General features: G+C 46.2%; 1 protein-coding gene across 3 annotated transcripts in view; it reads left to right on the top strand.

Moving 5' to 3' along the window:
• Positions 1-5,059: 5,059 nt before the first annotated feature.
• The window catches only part of MYLK (myosin light chain kinase), a 280,492-nt gene continuing 272,114 nt past the window's right edge, over positions 5,060-13,437 (top strand). The window contains exon 1 of one of the 3 annotated variants that reach the window (XM_069555329.1): positions 5,060-5,325. The gene's annotated coding sequence lies outside the window, so the exon portion shown is untranslated. The remainder of the gene's footprint in view (positions 5,326-13,437) is intronic. The other 2 variants (XM_069555313.1, XM_069555320.1) reach the window with 2 other exon arrangements.

Here is a 13,437-nt window from a genome sequence, read left to right as displayed (position 1 = left end):
TTTCTCTATTATAATATGTGACTTTAATGATTAAAATTTTGATTTAAACATTTTTTCTTGAATTTGAAATTATATCTTCACTGATGGCTTTGTAGTCAAATGTTTTCCCCTAAATATAAGATTTTTCAATGATAAAATGACAGTGCATGACAAAATAGGTTTTAAAGAACAGAAAAGCAATTTATAGTAAATATTTATGGGAACAAACACATTCTGGAGTTCAGCATGTCTATATTTTCACATGGCAATGACTCTGGACAAGGCACTTGTCTTTAAAGAAATCATTAGCCAAACAAAAGCGCTGTTGGTTAATTTCTAAAGTGATCTTTCTGCTGTGGATTTTATCTTAGCTATAAGCAGTTCTCAGCTCTGATCTCACATCAGAATTACTGGGGAATTTTTTTAAAAAAGCATTCCCCAAGCCCCACTCCAGATCAACTGAATCAATTTTTGTGAGTGCAACCAGGCATAATTACTTTTAAAAAGCTTCACAGGTGAGTCCCACCTCTGGCCAGACTTGAGAACCTTAATCCACCAAAAGTGATCTAGGTGGATTTAATCAATTCATAAACTAAGGTGAGCTATTTATTATTTGACACTTGTCAGAGATTAATAAATTATGATATTTTACCTTCTCTTTTTTCCCTTTCCTTCTTCTTTGGTTTTCCTAACAAGGGCCCAGCAATGAAGGGGACCAGGCCAGAGGAGGGATCTGGAGACAGGAAGGAAGTGCAGAGGACACGCACAGACAGATGGAGGCTGGGACTTGTAGATTACTTAGAAAAGCAGCAAAAATAAACAGGCACCCCCTCCCCACCAAGCAGAAGGATATTTTCTGCAACCAGTGTTTTGCTTTTGGGCAATGGGGTTAACTTGCGTTATTTTAGGGCATCTAAGGAAACAAATAGACATTTCTCTCTGAAGCTGATTTATTTAATCTTAACAAACCAGGTTTGTGTGTTTCGACCATGGCATTTTTCAGGTTCAGTGATATATTTCCTGTAATTTCATGCAAACCCTCTTGATCTCTAGTCATTAGCCATGTTTATAGGGTCTGGTACAGCCCAGCTCCCATTGACTCTTAAAAACTGGCCAGCTAGGATTCCCTTTCATGACAGGACTTCACACTAAGGATAAATTTTTGTAAGTGGAATAAAATTGACATAATAGGGCAGGATACAAAAAGCAATAAACAAAAATCAGTTGCATTTCTACATACTAGCAATTAACAATCATAAAAGGAAATTTAAAAAAACAATTCCATTTTCAATAGCATAGAAAAGAAAAAGTAGTTAGAAACAAATTTAACCAAGAAGGTGAATGATTTTTACAGCAAAAACTACAAAACATTGTTAAAAGAAATGAAAGGAGAAAAGAAAGAAAAGAAATGAGAAAGCATCTTGTTTGTGGAATGGAAGACTTAATACTGTTAAGAAAACTGTATTAACCAAAGCAATCTACAGATTCAATGCAGTCTCTCTCAAAATCTCAATGATGATTTTTTGCAGAAATAGGGAACAAGAAGTCCTAAAATACATATGAGAACTCCCTAAAATTCATTTAGGGACTCCTAAATAACCACAATGATCTCAGAAAACATGATCAAAGTTGGTAGTGAGAGAGTCAATTTCTAGGCAGGTTGATAAGAAGTCTGGGGGTCCCCAAGGAGAGAGGGGTCTGGAATTCTCAAGGAGGAGGAAAGGACAAACTATTTTCCCCTCTACATTCCTTAGGATTATATAACAATAATGTATCCTGCTTGAGGACAGTTTCTGGAAAAAACCTTCTGGCTACTCCTGTTATCTTAAAATGTAAATTATGGGAGTGGGTCTAGTAAGGTCTTTACAACCTCCAGACATTCTTTTGATTCACTGTAATAACTAATTAAAAGTATTAATTAGTAATAACTTCATTGCTAACACTAGTGAGGGGGCACTCTCCATCCCCCTTCTGATGTCTATGTCAGAGGCTTTCTCTATCTCTTTTATACTTTAATAAAACTTTATTACACAAAAGCTGAGTGATCAAGCCTTGTCTCTGGCACCGGATTGAATTCTTCTCCTCCAGAAGCCAAGAATCCCGGCGTCTTTCATGGTTCAGGAACACTCTTTCAGTAGTCTCATACTTCGTGATTCTAAAACATAATACAAAGTTCCAATAAGCAAAACAAAGTAGGATGGCATAAAAACAGATGTATAGACCAATGGAATAGAAGAGACAATCCAGAAATAAAACTTGCACACCAAAATGGCAAGATTAGAAAGACATAAGGAATCAGTGATGAGCATTAAATATATATTTACCTATAGAACTAAGATTAAATAAGGAAAATTATATTGGATTGCCCAAAAAGTTTGTTCCATAAGCTATTAAGGAAAAACCTGAACAAACTTTTTGGCCAACCCAATAGTATGCAAGAGTAGGAGCCAACAACGATTAGAGCAGAACTATAATAAACTGTGGAAAATTCTGAGAGAGATGGGAATACCAGACCACCTGACCTGCCTCTTGAGAAACCTGTATGCAGGTCACAAAGCAACAGTTAGAACTGGACATGGAACAACAGACTGGTTCCGAATAGGAAAAGAAGTACATCAAGGCTGTATATTGTCCCCCTGCTTATTTAACTTCTGTGCAGAGTACATCATGAGAAACGCTGGGCTGGAAGAAGCACAAGCTGGAATCAAGATTGCCGGGAGAAATATCAATCACCTCAGATATGCAGATGACACCACTCTTATGGCAGAAAGTGAAGAGGAGCTAAAAAGCCTCTTGATGAAAGCGAAAGAGGAGAGTGAAAAAGTTGGCTTAAAGCTCAACATTCAGAAAACGAAGATCATGGCATCTGGTCCCATCACTTCATGGAAAATAGATGGGGAAACAGTGGAAATAGTGTCAGACTTTATTTTGGGGGGCTCCAAAATCACTGCAGATGCTGACTGCAGCCATGAAATTAAAAGATGCTTGCTCCTTGGAAGAAAAGTTATGACCAAGCTAGATAGCATACTCAAAAGCAGAGACATTACTTTGCTGACTAAGGTCCGTCTAGTCAAGGCTATGGTTTTTCCAGTGGTCATGTATGGATGTGAGAGTTGGACTGTGAAGAAGGCTGAGCACCAAAGAATTGATGCTTTTGAACTTGTGGTGTTGGAGAAGACTCTTGAGAGTCCCTTGGACTGCAAGGAGATCCAACCAGTCCATTCTGAAGGAGATCAACCCTGGGATTTCTTTGGAAGGAATGCTGCTAAAGCTGAAACTCCAGTACTTTGGCCACCTCATGCAAAGAGTTGACTCATTGGAAAAGACTCTGATGCTGGGAGGGATGAGGGGCAGGAGGAGAAGGGGACAACCGAGGATGAGATGGCTGGATGGCATCACTGATTCGATGGACATGAGTCTGAGTGAACTCCAGGAGTTGGTGATGGACAGAGAGGCCAGGCATGCTGCAGTTCATGGGGTTGCAAAAAGTCGGACACAACTAAGTGACTGAACTGACTGATAATAAAATGGATAATAGATGCAACAAAAGGAAAGTGCAAATGAAGAGACCAGGAAGCACTATGCAATATTTCATAGCAGATGCAAAGTAAATATTAGGCAAGAGGAAAAAAAATTTTAAAGGTATCCTCTAAATCAATGGGGGATTCTTGACTCACAACAAAGGAAAATATCTGAGGAACCCCGAAGCTAACGTTTCAGAGTAGGAAGATGCCTGGGGAAAAAAACCCAAACCAAAAAGCATCCTAAGGAGCATCCTGATTTTACAGATTAGAAAACTGAGGCCCAGAGACAGTGAGTGACTCCGCGAGCTCCACAAAGCTAGCACCAGACCCAGGTCTAACACTCGGGTCTCACAATCTGGGACTCTCCACCACAGCACACTTCCTTTCTATTTAATTTTTTTTTTTTTAATAAGTAGCTGAATTGAACATTTTTAAGATTTCTCCAGAACATCCCAGGATACCATTTCAAAATGTCTTCAAACTTGGATCTTCTGTGGGGAAAGAAGGTACAGAAATGCTTTCACAGAGCTGGGTCTGGTTAGCCTCACAGCAGAGTTGGGTGGTGAACCCTGGTGTGAACCTTCCAGATTGTCCCCAATCTTAGGGCATTCTCTCTCCACCTTTGATAGCGTCTTCCCCTCCTCGCCTCGCCTCACCATGATCTAGTTGCCTCTCCCTTAAGTAGGTATAGATTATGTCTGTACTCTGTGCTGTGCTCAGTCCTGTACACTCTGCAACCCCATGTACCTGTATGTAGCCTGCCAGGCTCCTCAGTCCAGGGGATTTTTCAGGCAAGAATACTGGAGTGGTTTGCCATTTTTTTTCTCCAGAAGATCTTCCTGACCCAGGGATGAAAACTAGAACCCGTGTCTTCTGTGTCTTCCACATTGCAGGCAGATATTTTTACCCACTGAACTATATCAGGGAGGCCCTAGATATAGATCATACTTGCACGTTTCAAAGTAACTCTGTTAGGTGCTATCCTAAGCGCTTTACCAGGCTTATCTCACTGAAGCCTTACATTCCTGAGGCAGATTTTTTGTCCCCATTTCAGAGACAAGAAAACAGAGTAACAGAGGTAAGTAACTTGCTCCAAATTTTGCAGCTAGAAAATAAGGGGTAGAGTTCTCAACTCCAGAATCCGCCTTTTTAAGGACTACGTTATCCAGCCTGAACAAAATTGCACGTTGTGCCCAATTCTGAAAAGGAGCACTTTTTTCGCGACACTTTGTCCGGAAAACCAAACTTGCATTCATTTGGGGAATCTATTCGGTTCGTTGTTGTTTTTGGTAGCCACATCAAAGAAAAAGACGATTAATTTCAAGTCAACAGAGTTTTCCCAGTGTGTGGTCTTCTGTGTATCGAGTGGTCTTCCAGGGGAAAACATGGGAAAACACACTGAAGGCCGGTGTGCGAGGAGTTGGGGCGGGGCGAGGGAAGGGCTAAGTGGACCCGCGTGCCGCGCCCGGTTCCGCTCCGGATTCTCGGCTCGCGACCCCGGGAGGAGGGCAGGTGGGCGTGGCCGAAGGACCGCAGGTCCATTCCCAGTGCGCTATGCAAATGACATGCAAACCAGCGCGTGTGAGTCCGAGTCCGCAGTTTGGACCGGGACTCGGAGCGCTGGGCTCTGAGGGGCTCTGCCACTTGCTCGCGCTTTCGCTGGACCGCTCACCCCTGCCCCGACCCGGACGCGCCTCTTCTGCTCCCAGTGCCGCCGGGTTGGCAGCCAGCAGCGCTTTGAGCGCTGAGCCCGCGCTGCGCGCCTGCGGGACGACCCTGCCGAGCGCTGTGCCTCGGCTCCCGGGCTGCCTTCGCTGCGCGGGTGAGTGAGCCCGCCCCACGCTTTTGTCCCGGCGCGGCCCCTGGGAGTAACTCCCCGAAGGCGGGGGTCGCGGGGTCGGGACCCTGTATCGGGAGCTTGCTCCATGCTCCACTGTTGGAGATGGGTTCCTGCGTGCTGCGAGGAGCTGGGCGGGAGGAAGCATAAGGGGGCGACCCAGCACTTCCAAGCAGCCTCGGTTTTCTTTTGGAAGGTGAGGTGCCTGGGAACAGTGACGTCGTTGTCTCTGTAGGCGTTATCTGAAAGGGATACCTTTGATTTGAGTGGTGCAAATCGCCGCTAGCCTGCAAGAAAGAAAGGTGGGCTCTTCTCCCAGCTCCCCAGCGCCCTGCAGGATGACTGGGGAACGACAGCTGCGGGGCGGGGGTGCCACGTGAAAGTCTTCCCTGTCTAAATGCAGCCCTGGAAGATAGGGCAGTGGGTTCAGCTCTGGGGTCCCAGACAAAATTGGGGCGCCAGGCGTCGCAGTCTTTCTCTCCCTCCCTGCTCCTCACTCAAGCCCCTTGCCTGCTGCTCTGCCTGCTTGTCTTCAATGAGTTTTATGGTTGAAAGACTCTTGTTCTCAGATCATTGCGGTTGGAAAGTTTAGGCTAAACTAATTCCCAGGTGTTAGCTGTCAGTGGTTAAGGCAGAACTCCTCCATGGAACTTGTGGCTGCTTACACTCCTCAAGACCCAAAGGACTGAACTTCTAGGAGTGGTGTTGCAGATGTGAAGATAGCTGGCGGGGAGAGTTTTTCAAGCATTTGCTGTTGTTGGGGGGTGAGGAGGGCACATACTCTAGATAACCTGAAGTAGAAAGACCCAGTGCCTTTGCTGCCTAGCAAGGGTAAAAATAACCGTTGCAATGGAAGGAGCTGGGGGGAAGTGGGGGCACACCCAGGCAGTGGGAACAGTACCAGGCCTCAGGCCACTGGTTTCTACCATCCCTCCTCTCCCTGAGTGCAAATAGCAGAGTATGTGAAATCCCCACTTGCCACCCACAGCCTGACCAGTGCTGTGTCCCCTTTCCACCTGGGGCTGTGGGTTCCTCCCTGTTTTAGTGCGGTCGTTTGTCAAAATGCACAGCTGGTCAGTAAGTTATTTGTAAATGGTGGGTTTGAGAGGACTGTTCAGGGGACCCCTCACCCTTTAAAGAGTGGGGGATCCACAGACCCAACAAAGTCTCTGGGGGAAGGGCTTCCCTGGTGGCTCAGAGGGTAAAGAATCTGCTTGCAAAGCAGGACACTTGGGTTCGGATCCCTGGGTTGGGAAGATCTCCTGGAGGAGGGCATGACAACCCACTCCAGTATTCTTGCCTGGAGAATCCCCATAGACAGAGGAGCCTGGTGGGCTACAGTCTATGGGGTCACAGAGAGTCAGACACGACTGAGTGACTAAGCACAGGGGGAATGGTAGGTGCTTCTGGTAACCTTACTGGTTGCCTAAAAGGCATCTCAGGTTGTAGTAAAATAGTTTTGCTTTCTCCTCACTTTATTTCCCTCTTCCCCTCCATCTCTTTCTTTTGTCTTGAACTCTCAACCCCCTTGCGTTTTCTCTTTGGTGATCCTGTCTTAGTCTCTTTCCCTTCCCTGCATACTGCAGCCATGTGGAAAGTTCGCTGCTTGCACCACGGTGTCCTGGGCTGGTATGGAATGTTCCTTCTCAATGCCCAGAGTGAGGTGGGCCTTTTGTCTTCCATCCTGACTGGGCTAAGAGCCTGCAGCCAGAGCAGGTGGGAGCCTGAGCACTGGGTCCTGGCAGACAGGGGTGGGGTGGCTGGATGCTGGCTACTGGACTGGGTAATGGGTACCCTGGGGACTTGCTCAAGAGCCTTTTCACCAGGATGTGCATATCTCATGTCCCTCACTCATGATGCACAAAGATGCTGGTCCTCAGGCACTACTAGGCATGAGCTTGGAAAACTGCTCCAGGTGGCAAAGGATTTGTGTATTTGGTTTATTTTGTGTAGTATCTAACTAACTGAGGAGGAGGGAGCTGGGGTTAGGAGAGAGGCCCTTGCAGAGCCAAAGGTGGGAGACGGGTTTTAATGGTAGCAGGGGGAGGGTGGTCTGCCCCAGCCTCAGTGGAATAGATTGTGAATGCTCTGGGATCACCATGGCTTCAGTATCTATAAGATTGACCTCTTGCTTCACACACATCCCCCTCTCCCCCCAAAGAATATGAATCTGAGTCTGTGAAACAGAACTAGTTGATTTATTGGCACTTTGGTGGCAATTTGAGAATGCAGCCCTGCCCCGGTAGGGGTTCAGAGACCCAGTGAACATGTGGACTCTTAGTATCTTTCTGAAAACACTTCTTGGTGTTCTGGAAATATACACCAGGGCCCCTTGGCAGCCTAACTGCCCTTCCCTCAATTCAAGCCAACACTCTGATTGGGAAATTGTTCATTCTTATAAGCTTCCTGTCCTATCCTTTCTGTAATTGTGGAGAATTTTAGAGAAAAACCCTTAGAAAGTAAACTTTCCCAACACAAGATGTTATCCTCTCCCAACCTGACTATTGTGTCCTTCTCCTCTGAACCCCAGGGAGTGTACCCAGGGGGCACGAGGTAGGACCATTTGCATGGAAAGAGAGCATGCAGATGTCACTGTAACAGGCTCCTGTGCCATGTGACGTCGGCCCTCTTCCTTCCGCTCCCTTAGCCTCCTGCTCCGCAAGCACAGGAAAGTGACTGTGCGGGGCGAGGTCTGCTGTGTGGGCCATTCGCCTTGCCCGCCTGTGCCCTTCCGCAGATGAATTCCCTTGTCTCTTTGTTGAGTTCTGGCTTCACACTTCTCCATTTGTTTTAAGCCAGCAGGTTAGCACCTGCAGTTCTTACAGCCTGAAGGTGGGTGGACCTCGGGGACTGTCACTACGGCTGCATATGTAGCCCTCCTGCCGTGTCAGATGCTCCTGCTTGTCAGGGCCGTGGCCCTTGTGAAACTGGGCTGGGGCAGGAGGAGAGCCTCGAGGAAGTCCTCCCTGTTTGCTGCTCGTGGGGCCAAGGCTGGACTTCGAGAGGCTCACACTGCCCTCCTGCTCACTGTCCCTTGTGTCTGAGGGTGAATGCTTGTGAGGGACACCCTGCAAGGGAGCTGTGGGAATTTCCATATAGATCCGGCTTCTCGAATATCCCAGTGCTGTCCCCTCCCCCTACAGTTGGTGCTTTTGTCCCCCCTTTCTCCTCTCCCCTCTTCTTTTGGGTCCTGAGTACAGAGCCCTCTGGAGAACAAAAGAAAGGGGGCGAGGAAAGGATCTCCTTTTCTTTCAGATCTGCTGCTTAATTTTCACCTGCTTCCTCTGACTCTGGGCCCCCAGATTGGATGGATGCTAATTTGTGAATGCAGGACTCTATGAGTTAGTTCGCATAATCTTTCAGGAACCAAAATGCTTCACAGTTGAGCTTTCATCATCAAGGATGCTGTTTATCTGCTTTGTTTTCAGAGGTTGATATTTCTGCTGCAGAGCAGTTCCCCTTCAGAGAGAGAGGAGCATGAGGGTAGAGTACACTCTTTGGAGTTAAGCTTGGGCTCAGAGCCATCCTATTCACTCACTGTCGGCCTGTTCCTGGGTATGGTGTTTACCATCTGTGGGCTGAGTGCAGTTTCCTCGTCAGTGAGGGTGTTTATATAAATGAAGTGAATGTGTGAATATAAACAGGTATAAAAGGAGGAATAGCTGTTATTCTGTATATTGAATAGTGTTCCCTAGGTCTATGGAATGACCTATACCTCAGCCAACAAGCATGAATGGCAAGCCTCCTCTCCATCTAGCCCTGTGGAGGATTATACAAGGAAGGTACTATGCCCACGGGACTTTGGGTTTTATGGGGAAACAGCGAACATGAATGCAGTATGTAATTAGAAAAGAGGGGTTAGTTCTGTGGTTCAGACTCAATTAGAAGAATTTTGGGTAGCAAGAAATTCAGAGGCTGACGGGATGAGGAAAGGCCTCAAAGCTTTTCCTCAGGGAGCAGGAGAGAGGGTGGTTACTGGCCTGGAGAGAGGGAGGTGGGAATATTTGTTTCCTGTCTCCAAAAGCTCTCCTCTCCTCCTTTGTTAGAACCTAGTGAAGAACCTTTGGCCCTCTGGTGAGCTCTCAACCATGCAGAACAGCTTGTCCTGAGATTTATTTGGGGGTAGTTTTCCGTCTGCTGCCCAGAATGTTCCTGGAACAATTTTGTTTTCACTTTATCCTGGGTCAGGAATTGTAAGAAGCCCATCTACAGCCAGAGGAAAGCCTATCCTGCAAAGACTTGAGCTCCTAGTGCTCAGTGCTCTCCCCTCATGCTTCAGTTCTGTCAGCCCACCTGCCAGCGGCATCACAGTGAGCTGGAAACCCTAGTCTAGGAGGCCAAGGCGTTGGGTGCAGAGCAGAAAACAGCCAGAGTTCTTATCTCTTCACTCTGATGGAGGATGGTGATGGGCTGGGAAGGTCTGACTTTGACCAGAGTGAAAGTGAAAGTGTTAGTTGCTCAGTAATCCCTGACTTTGTGACCCAATGGACTGTAGCCTGCCAAGCTCCTCTGTCCATGGAATTCTCCAGGCCAAAACACTGGAGTAGGTAGCAATTCCCTTCTCCAGAGGATCTTCCCAAGCCAGGAATCAAACCTGGGTCTTCTACATTGCAGGCAGAGAAATGGATGCAAATTGGTTCTCTCATCTGTCCTTCTGGTTCCCCAGGGTCTTTGAAGGCTGTCTCCTTTAGTCTGAGAGTGCTCTGGGAAGCAGGTTCCTTCCTTATCTGGCCTGACTCTGTCACCACTGCCATATGCCTGCTGCCAGGGCCCCAGAGTACCTTGTGTCTGCCCATGCAGCTCTCCCTTACCCCTGAAATCCCAGCCCCCATCCCACCCAGTACCCAGAGTTGACACCTGGGGCTGACACTGTATTCTGGACCTGCCTTGACTCTGGAATGCACCATCCTTCACAGGAATTTTCACCCCATGAACTGAACATGGAAGCTCTTGCCAGTCTCCACTGACCTTGGAAGGAAAGACTCTTCTTTGCCTGGGATGGACTAGGTGGAGGCTATGTGAAAAACCAGGAAGAGGCTGTGGTTTGGAGCTGTGTGGCACAGCTCCAGTGCTGTCCACATCTCTGCAAACACATATTTTACTGGACAGGGGACCTTTTCTCTGCTTGCCTGAGGAACCTGTGGGCAGATGAGCAAGTGCTTGGTAACCTTTACTTGCGATGGAGTCATAAGGTGTGGTGTCACACTAGGCCACGAGCTCCTGAGGGCAAAGGCCATGGTTTATCTCCACGTCCTTGCTCTTAGTCCAGTAAGTAATCAGTATCTGACACACCATGGTGCCTGGTCGTCTGTGCTTAAGGCCTGGCTGGTGGGTGAGTTGGAGTGTTCAAGAAAGATCCTCAGGCATCTCCCCTCTGCTGCTCCAGGAGAAGGTACTTTCCCCCCATTTGCCTCGCTTCTCCAAAATGTCTTCTTTCTGGTTAGGCATAACTGTTCTATTTTTCTCCTGAACTCTGTGTGTGTTTCTTGTCGAGTACTCAGCCCATTCATAGAACATGCCTAAAAATGGACCTGTTCCTACCATTCCCCCTCATTCAGGTTAAGTTCTCATTCCACAACTTTGTTTTAGTGTCAACATTTCCTAATCACTTGGTTGGTAACGTTGTGGAAGTGGACATGTTCAGGAGAAGACGACAGGCTGTTTCAGTGTACCTGTAACTTGCCTCTGAGTACTACGGAAGCTCGTCTTCACGTTCACAGTAGGGCCTCATGCTGGGCATGAGACGGTTAATGTAGATACTACTGATTTTACCCCATGGCATTTCTACTGAAGTGTTTTAGAGAGTTTCAGGCTTTTTGTTGTGACCGTGCAGCCACCTCAGGCACAAGCTGGTTGCAGATGACCACCGCTGCTCAGCCCTTCCTCCTGTGGTTCCCCCCTCTACTGGTTATCCCAGGCTGAGAGAATCCCTGGGTGTTACTTTCATATTGCTATTGCTTGTGACCAGACTGTCACTAGCTCACACTTGGACTATTAACTGTGGCACAAATACATTTTACACTTGACTGCTTTGTTAATCTTAAAGCCCAATCTGGCTGTGTCACTCCACCTTTAGAAACCCTCTGTGGCTCCCTGCTTCTCACAAGACACCCTTAACCTGAAGTGCAAGGGCCTCTGTAATCTGACCTCCAAGGCAATGGAACTTGTTAACTTATTGTTCCTAAACCCAGTGTGCACTTTCCTGTCTCTCTGCCTATGTGAGCTTATCCTCTCCTGGAATATTCTTCACTTTCCTCTTTGATTGACAAGTTCTTCTATCCTTAAATATTTGTTCAAGGAATGATTAAGTTCCTAATACATGTCAGACACTGTCCCCAAATGGAGACTGCCTTTGACCTCCTGAGCTTCACCTCAGCTTCAAGTTCTCTTCCTAATTTGAACTTCTGTATGGACCTTGAATTGGTCCCTGTAAATTCTTTTGATGTTGACAAGTCATACATTGTTTTGAAAAGTTTACATGTTTAGTTTTATTTATGCTAAATTTTTTTATATCTACAACTACCTTGAAAAAATTTCAAGGGGAAGACATGCCTAAAGCTTTTATTTCCTAATAGTAGTCTATGAGTTCAGTTCAGTTCAGTTGCTCAGTCGTGTCCAACTCTTTGTGACCCCATGAACTACAGCACGCCAGGTCTCCCTGTCCATCACCAACTCCCAGAGTCCACCCAAACACACGTCCATCTAGTCGGTGATGCCATCTAACCATCTCATCCTCTGACGTCCCCTTCTCCTCCTGCCCTCAATCTTTCCCAGCATCAAGGTCTTTTCAAATGAGTCACCTCTTTGCATCAGGTGGCCAAAGTATTGGAGTTTCAGCTTCAACATCAGTCCTTCCAATGAACACCCAGGACTGATCTCCTTTAGGATGGACTGGTTGGATCTCCTTGTAGTCCAAGGGACTCTCAAGAGTCTTCTCCAACCCCACAGTTTAAAAGCATCAATTCTTCAGTGCTCAGCTTTCTTTATAGTCCAACTCTCACATCCATACATGACCACTGGAAAAACCATAGTCTTGACTAGACAGACCTTTGTTGGCAAAGTAATGTCTCTGCTTTTGAATATGCTGTCTAGGTTGGTCATAACTTTCCTTCCAAGGAGTAAGTGTCTTTTAATTTCGTGGCTGCAGTCAGCATCTGCAGTGATTTTGGAGCCCCCCCCAATAAAGTCTGTCACTGTTTCCATTGTTTCCCCATCTATTTACCATGAATTGATGGGACCAGATGCCATGATCTTTGTTTTCTGAATGTTGAGCTTTAAGCCAACTTTTTCAATCTCCTCTTTCACTTTCATCAAAAGGCTCTTTAGTTCTTCACTTTCTGCCATAAGGGTGGTGTCATCTGCATATCTGAGGTTATCGATATTTCTCCCAGCAATCTTGATTCCAGCTTGTGCTTCCTCCAGCCCAGCGTTTCTCATGATGTACTCTGCATAGAAGTTAAATAAGCAGGGGGACAATATACAGCCTTGATTTACTTCTTTTCCTGTTCAGAACCAGTCTGTTGTTCCATGTCCAGTTCTAACTGTTGCTTCCTGACCTGCATACAGGTTTCTCAAGAGGCAGGTCAGGTGGTCTGGTATTCCCATCTCTTTCAGAATTTTCCACAGTTTATAATGATCCACACAGTCAAGGCTTTGGCATAGTCAATAAAGCAGAAATAGATGTTTTTCTGGAACTCTCTTACTTTTTCAATGATCCAGCAGATGTTGGCAATTTGATCTCTGGTTCCTCTGCCTTTTCTAAAACCAGCTTGAACATCTGGAAGTTCAAGGTTCACATTATTGCTGAAGCAGTCTTTCAGAACCCATTAATAACAAAATTCCTTTGGGAGCCTTGTTGGCAAAATAAACCATGCCTCCCAGTCCCTAGCCTAGACTTGGGTGGGGTCAGGGAATCTCTGTTTTAACAGAGCTCCCCAGGTGTTTACAGTGTCAGCCAGAATTGAGAATCAATCTTCAATGCTTTTTTACTAGGTAATTATTTCTTTGATTTGTGTATTAGGAAGGAGTCTTCAAAATTAGTAGAAACCAATTCAGCTAGTTGAAGAGAAAAAAAAAGGTAATAGTTGTATAATGAAA

The sequence above is a fragment of the Ovis canadensis genome, chromosome 1 (assembly GCF_042477335.2).
Source record: "Ovis canadensis isolate MfBH-ARS-UI-01 breed Bighorn chromosome 1, ARS-UI_OviCan_v2, whole genome shotgun sequence".
In the NCBI taxonomy this organism is placed as follows: domain Eukaryota; kingdom Metazoa; phylum Chordata; class Mammalia; order Artiodactyla; family Bovidae; genus Ovis; species Ovis canadensis.
This window is presented reverse-complemented; position numbering and strand designations above follow the sequence as displayed.